The sequence below is a fragment of the Rattus rattus genome, chromosome 10 (assembly GCF_011064425.1).
Source record: "Rattus rattus isolate New Zealand chromosome 10, Rrattus_CSIRO_v1, whole genome shotgun sequence".
Lineage (NCBI taxonomy): Eukaryota > Metazoa > Chordata > Mammalia > Rodentia > Muridae > Rattus > Rattus rattus.
The window spans coordinates 25,376,527-25,384,628 of record NC_046163.1 but is presented as its reverse complement, the minus strand read 5'-3'; the positions used below and the strand labels follow the sequence as shown (position 1 = coordinate 25,384,628).

Sequence of the window (8,102 nt, the reverse complement as noted above, 5' to 3'; positions counted from 1 at the left end):
GCCCAGAAGCTGACAACCATGACAGAATAAAAATTAAATATATACTTATGACTTTGTTCTCAGACTTTGTAAAATATCTACATGTGATAAGATATACATAAAGTCCTTTAAAAACTGGAGTCCATTTTTAAATTAACTAGAAGTCTGAAAACCAAAACTTGTGTCAATCTGACCTCTTTAAAATGATTATAAATAATTAAATAAATCCCAGTATGTAAGCTTTTTTTCCTTTTCAGCATCATTTAATGACATTAAAACAATAAGTCATAGATTAATCTGTTTAAGAAACTCAAAGCCCCTAAAATTTGTAACACATGATAACCAGGAATGAAATCCCACAGAATTCCCTCCCTAAGATTTTAACACAACTGCCACCTTTTCCATTGTCAGCTTTGGGTGTTACAAAATGTTCTTTTTCATTCATCTTGAACTATTAACTGTATATTTTTGTAACATAATTAAATTTTTCAGATTTCATAATATTTAGTTTAAAACAGCAATAATGTATTAGCTACCTTTCTGTTGCCATAATGAAGCATTGCAGGCAATTTAATGGTTTACCCTGACTTAAAATTGCAGGTGACTAGTTGTCCCTGATTGTATGGAAGGCTTCTCCACAGAGGCAGGATGTGATGATGAATGATGTCTCAGTTGCACTCAAAATATATAAAGAATGTGTCTGAAATACATAGAAATAATACTCTATTAAGCATGTAAGTACAATTTTGAATATACCAAAATAAAGTACAGTAGTAATGAATAACAGTAATTCATATACTGCTGTTTAAACTAAAAATCCATGTGTTTAATGGATTAAGAACACATACTATTCATGCTGAAGATTTGTGTTTACCTCTCAGCACTTGTAACTCTGACTTCAGTTCACCAGAAGCCTTCTAGCCTGCCTGCATGTGCAGGTTTTTTCACATGCTGTCTACTGCCCATGCATAGATATAAGTTTGAATTTTCACAGAACATATTCAACAAATTTTTTAACAAATTTTTGAAATACTAAATTGAGAATTTTTTCTTCAAAATATATTTATGAAAAGAGTAAAGAAAATCAGAGACTAGGGTTAAATCTGCAAAACACTTAACTTTAAAGACTAATATATTATTATATTATAATCACTAAAAGGAAAAATTAAATAAATGAAAGAGAAAAGGTTAGTGTGTAGGTACTACTAATTCTCAGATTAATAATAAAGACATAGTAATAATCTAATATAAAAATAAATTCTATCATCCTATTAAGCAACCTGTGTAAATGATAAATATTTGATATACATTATGATATATCATCAGAAAAATATAATAAAATAATAGGTTTGGGATAGAGGTAATGGAGGACTGTGCACTGCAATGTAGAGTAATGAAGGTGTATATAGTTCTTCAGTGATGCAGTGGTTACTGCTACACACATCTTATATCATAGGATGTGGTGTATGAAGGGCAACTTCTAACCCAAAACTAAGGAATTTTCTTATTAATGATGTATTAATATTTGTTCATAAATCATTTAAAAACGAGGTTTGAAAAGCTATTAAGTTGTCACTCTAAAATGAGATTTTAATAGATGGGAAAGTGAAGTAACACTTAGGAAGTCTCTGTACTTTCTATTTAATTATAATTTAAATATGTTTAAATTGTAATGTCTGTTAATTTTTAAAATCAAAAGGAAAAATCTATGAAAGTTAACATATTTTATTGTTTTCTCTGTTGGTATTCATGATTCTTCTTTGAAAATTTTCACTGTAATATAATTTAAAAATTATCAAAAACATACATTTTATATCTTCAGGGCTGGAGTGTTTTTGTTCTCAAACTAATGAAACAATTTGTACAATGCACTGCTATTTCATGGGTTCAGTTTGCTTAATTAAGAGTATGTAATGTGTTCTCCACATGGCTTTGATCTGTGCTTTGATGCAGAGTCCTATAGCTTGTTTAAAGGATTTGACTAATTAACTATGCAATAAATGAAGTCCGTAAGTGCTGAAATTTCTATTTCTTGCTCTAGATCTATAAGCAGCTTCTTAAATAACAAATTTACCTAAATGAAAATGTATGCATTTAGCAGAATGTAGATATTACAGGATATTTTAATACTTAGGTCTAATAATTTGATATATAAGAAAGTATAATTTTTATTATATTGAAAATTATTCTATTGTATACTTCAATGATAAGTCTTATCAAATTTAATTAAATCAAGCTGGGCCCCCAACTCTGCCTGGGGCAGATGGGAAGTTGCAGACACCCTCCTTTACCCAGACATAGCTTGGCTTTCAGGAGGTTTGTCATAACTAGGTTCATAGACAAGACACCCCTACTAACCCAATATCTGCCTAATTGAGACCCCACAGGGTCCAGCAGTTACAGGACCTATCTACTGTTCATGAGATACATCTTACTTCTGGAACCCAACTGTGTCTACGGGCAAATTGGGTGTTCCAGCCCCTGTCCATCTACTGCCCACCTCCAGAGAAAGCCTGACTTGTTAGCCCACCATAACCAGAATCACAGAAGGAATAAGCTCTATTCAGAGACAGCAAGGCAAGTTAAAACCAGACATAACCAGTTGGCAAAAGACAAGCACAAGAACATAAGCAACAGAAACCAATACCACTTGACACCATCAGAACACAATTCACACAGCACAGCAAGCCCTACATACCCTATCATACCTGAACAGCAAGACTCTGATATACAATCCCATTTCATTAAGATGATAGAGGACCTTAAGGAGGACCTAAATATCTCCCTTAAAAGTAAATACAGTACCCAGCAGTAGCTGGAGCACCGGAAAGATGGCAGAGTAGGGGGAAAGAAAAAAGATCCCTTTTAGTTTCAGAAAATCTCCTGAAAAAGAGGCAGGCCCTCAAACCCACTCAGGCAAAGCAGGCTCTTTTGGCAATGAGAGAGAGAGAAAAGGGAAAGAATTCTGGTTTAGACTGCTAGAATCTTTCTTGCAGGATTACTGGCCGCAGCAACGTGACAAGGTGCGTGTCCAGCAACTAGAAGTGAAGCCTCGTGGTTTGGAGATGCCTGATAAACATTCCTTGGCCTTCGTGATATGCATGGAAAAGACTGAAGGAATAAGATTATTGGTAAACAGCACCGTCATGAAACTTGGCCTGAAGAAATTGTTCAGTGGCGTCTTTGCCTTATGTGACCTGGGGATTTCCAAATCTGAAGACTGTCTGAGAACTCATTTTCAAAACGCAGATAAGCAAATATTAACGATAAGACTGCTCCTATGAACGACAATGCAGTGATTGTGGAGCACCTGGGGAGAACCTGGGGAGATTTGGTGTCATTTACCTGGAGGACCTCATCCATGAGGATGCCTTCCCTGAGAAGCCTTTCCAGGAGATCTCTTCATTCGTGTGCCCTTTCCACCACTCTGTGGCCCATCATGCTACCAAGAATAGAGTGGGCTTCCTCAAGGAGATGGGCTCACCCGGCTACTGGGGTGACCGCATCAACCAGCTCATCCGGCAGCTCAACTGGAGCAGGAGAAGTTTTTCCAAAAGCACGCACTGGAAATGCTTTTGTTGTTTGTGTAAAATTATCAAGTATCTTCAGAGAAGATCCTTTTCTGCCTTCAAAAACTGAGGGAAAGGACCAGGAGAACCACAGTAGGCTGTGTGAGCATCGAAGACATTTATCACAGCCCAGTTCATGGAAAGGAAAATTCTCTACTTTGGCTGCCGTCTCTGAAATCAACGCAAGTTGTGGAGGAAAGAAATACCCTGCCTTCCTTCTATCTTGGTGTTTAATGTTCGGTGGGCAACTAGCCCAAATATACCGCCCACACCCTCCAACATACTTAAAGCAGTGGGGCAGTCCACATGAATCTGGATGAAGAGGGTCTTGGTTTTACATTTTATTTTTGTCAGGGTAGATGGCCTTGTGTTTGGTGTGGTTTATTCAATACTGGGTCTTCCTGTGTAGCCCTGGCTGGCCTTAAACGCCACAGCAGCCCTGCCTCCACCTCTGCCTAGTTGCTGGCGTATGCCTGGGGACTTGTTCCTCAGGCAGGGAAGGCAGCTAGAAAGGTGACAAAGGCCATGCTAGGTCTTATGTGAGGCCATTTTACAACGGCTTTGGAACCTCTCAGGCTTGCTGTCCTGGGTCAGTGAAACAGCATTTGTACCCTATCCTGCAGTGCCAGTCCTTTCCTGTAGCTCAGGATTTAGGATGGGGGATCCCTATGCTAGAAAAGCACACACGTAAATCCAAACATTGTGCTTGGAACTCCATGACGGTGACACACACCCTCTTGGCACCTGGAAGTCTTTTGTGAGGACACAAAAGACTATGCTTTTCTATGCACATCGCTCTATTAAGCTAGTCTTGTTCTGTGTTATAGGAGGGAGCTGAAATTTAACCACTTATTTTCTACTATGAGCTAGCATTTGGCTGGGCCTGGTGGCACATACCTTTAGTCACAGCCCTTGGGAGGCAGAGGCAGGCAGCTCTCCTGAGTTCAAGGCCAGACAAGCCGCTCTACAGTTTCAGGATACCCAGGCATACACACAGAGAAAATGTTAAAGACCAACAAACACCAATGCTGTGAGAGACTGTTGTTTCCTAAACCACGTGCACATGGAAAATGCCTTGGCTTAAGGGAAAAAAAAACAAAAACAAAAACAAACAAACAGTAGGATCCTTTCACCTCTCTGCTGGTACAGACTGCTAGTTGGTCTGCACTGCACTCAGAATTTGGTAAGAATCCCCTCTCCCCAGAGTGCCACAGGTGCCTCTGAGGCCCAGTGGATTTGGGAACCCTCCATCTTCCCAAATACCAATCTGCTTCTGCCTGGTCCTTTCTGCTGGGACAGACTGATAGCTAGCCTCCTTCCAGGAACACTATATCCTGAGGCATACCAGAGGATCCACTGCACTCAGAACATTTGAAACCGCATCCTGAGGCATCCCAGCATATCTGCAGCACCCAGGGCCTCTTACATACTATGTAAGCAATTTACTGTGAGGTCAAGTCCCATTCTCCACTTATATTGTTTGTGCGTGTGTGTGTGTGTGTGTGTGTGTGTGTGTGTGTGTGTGTGTGTGTGTGTGTGTGTGTGTGTGTGTGAGAGAGAGAGAGAGAGAGAGAGAGAGAGAGAGAGAGAGAGAGAGAGAGAGAGAGAGAGAGAGAGAGAGTCTTCCACATGTGTGAAGGATTCAAGATTATAGAAGGCGTCAGACTCTCTTACTGGAATCTTAGGAATTATTGGGACCAAACATGGGTCTTCTAGAAGACCAGCAAGCACTATTAAGTGCCAGGACTCCTCTTTGATTTGTATGTATTTATTTTTTAAGTGAAAAACTGTATGCCATATTTAAGAATGATGCAGCATTTCACATACAACAAACATGGATTGAAATAAGTTTCAGGTTTTATGCTTTTATATGATCAAATTAAGTATGTACAACCCCTAAGTCATTCATTCTCATTGAAAAATTTCTAAATGCCAGCAGTTTTTAGGATTAATAGGATATCATATGAGGCTATTTTTTCCTTTCTCAAAGGCATGTATCGCTAAATTAAGTATTTATTATTGGTCTCTGATATGTGTATGTGTGTGTGTATGTATATATATGATATATTCTTTTGTTTCATTCATGATATTTTCCTATACAGAGTGTCTATAAGCACACTGTGCTAATTGTGTTTTACAGAGAATTTCTATCTCTCAATTATTTCTTTTTTTTTGTTTTCTAGTATCTTTCCCATGAATATTCTTGAATGCATTTGGTAGAAAATTTGTCTCAGTAGTCTGTTGAATGTGCAGTCCACAGTGCGATAGTGAGGGTCCTAATTTCTCCCTGAAAATTTGTCTTAGAAATATTCTGCAATATACCTTAATCACATCTTCATACATTCTGAATATGGTCCAAGTGCCTTTTAAATTTTTCATGAGAAGGGGCAGTCCATTGTTCTGTGAGCTCATATTCAACAAAATGCAAATTAGAAGTGAATTGGTCAGTCATTATTTTTCAAAATGCATGCTTGTGATTTTATTTTTTATAGTTTCTTCAGTAAAATCTCTATACTTTTTTAATACTTTTTAATTCCTAATTATTTTAAAGATGAATCTTTATATCTATATGAGTGTTTACTTGCACATATATCTGTGCACTGTGGGAGTCACCTGGTGCTTGCAGAGGTCAGAAGAGTGTGACAGATACCATGGAACTTAATTACATTCTGTTGCAAGCCACCATGGAAGTAGCAGACACCTAAGCCAGATCCTTTGTAAGATAAAACCATAATACATAAACCATTTCTCCAACATCAATTTCTATTTCTAATTTTTGTTTGTTTTTCTATTTTTGTATATTCAAATGCCTGAAATTGGGGAAATATCTCATTCAAATTACCCAAAAGCATAAATACTTCCTAAAACGTAAAAAATATACTAATATTGCAGAACTTCTCTAAAATATAAACATATCTGCATATTAAAAACAATTTTAATGGAATTTCTGTATAATAGTACAACTATAGCTCTCCTAGTAAACACAGTGTCATGAATTGCCTATGTATGCTCATGTGGTTTTCCAGGGATGTACCATACACACCCAAAAATTACAGGCTATTGCTTTAGTTACTCTATGGAAAGACAGTAAGACTATGCTGCTGTTAGCCAAACATGCCTGGTCAAGAGGCCTTCCATGGTTAAAGTTTTATATAGCTAATGATACTCCATTAGACAATACTGATTTTCCCTTTCCCCAAAACTATTAATTTTAAATTGCTTCTAGATTAGGGGTGGGATTTTGAAACTACTTTCTTTTTCAGAGCCAATATACAATTGGCAAATAGATTATGATCAGTTGATACCAATTTTTTTATATATATTTTCATTCTTCCAGAATGGAAAAACTATTTTCTATGAACTATTTAAAATAACTGAATCCCTGCCTCTTTTTCTACTATTTGCCATAGTTATATAACTTATACTATAACCAAGTAAATAATCACCAGAACTAACAAATTTAAGTGAATGATAGCCACCCTTTCATACAAATATTATTATGCCTAAGGCCTCAGCTTAGTTTACATTGGGTCAAAATTACCACATTTCCTTCAAATGAATGAAGTACATACAGTTAAATTTGTGGATTTTTTATATATGTGTGAGAACCAGTAAACTTTTCCACTACCTGGATACTCTGTACATGACTAGAACAACTCACTTATTTAAGAGATCAATGCCCCCATTATACTTTGACCAAGTTCATTTTAGTATATAACAATCATGTAAGTAAGCCTAACACATAAAGTTATTATATTCTGAAAAAAAAGAAAATATAATCAAAGTGAAAATGATGTAAAAATCATTTTTATTTTCAAAATGAACATTCTATAGAGCCAGTTCAAATTTTCCTTATTAAAATTGGAGTATCTGGAAATAAAACAAATCTTTGCATAATAAGTTGTTTATCACAATATCAAATACCTTAAACAAAACTGTGTTTTCAGTTGTGGAGGTGAAGAGTTATGGTTGGTTGTGCCTGGTTCTTACAAACACTAGGTAACTCAGGACTTCATGTTTATAAGCAGTTGTGTGTGAAAAGGAGCTTACTTACATCCTGGGAGCAAATGAGAGAAAGAAATCTGATGAGCTGGGTTGTCTCTCTCCCTTTTATGAAAGACGTAAGTCAGAATGCCTTCAACTATGAACTCTATTTAAAACCCTTGGTTTTGAGGCTAGCATGTCCAAAGTCATGACAAATGTCTCTCTTACAATCTATATACTATGTAGATTGCATATGTCACACATATACAGAAGGCCTATTCATATATATGTGAAAAGATGTTCTATAAAGAAGAAAAGGCCATTCTCTTCCTCTCTTCAAAAAAGAATGCCTTCCTGTTATATTTTTCATGAATCGTTATAATTTGTGAGAATTTTTCAGAGTCAAAAGGTAAACAATCTTCCTTCAATGAGAAGCTCACTCTTAGGCTACCCAAAGCCAGGCATTCAGTCCTGCACACATCTGAATATGAGCCATAGAACACACAATCTGTAGGCTGTGTAAACACGTGTATGTACATAACAATACTAATGGAGGAGGAAGTCATGTAT

The 8,102-nt window shown here is 36.7% G+C and overlaps 1 pseudogene; it reads left to right on the top strand.

Annotated features, from left to right (window-relative positions):
• Positions 1–2,810: 2,810 nt before the first annotated feature.
• On the top strand, positions 2,811–3,618 carry LOC116911605 (annotated as a pseudogene).
• Positions 3,619–8,102: the final 4,484 nt, after the last annotated feature.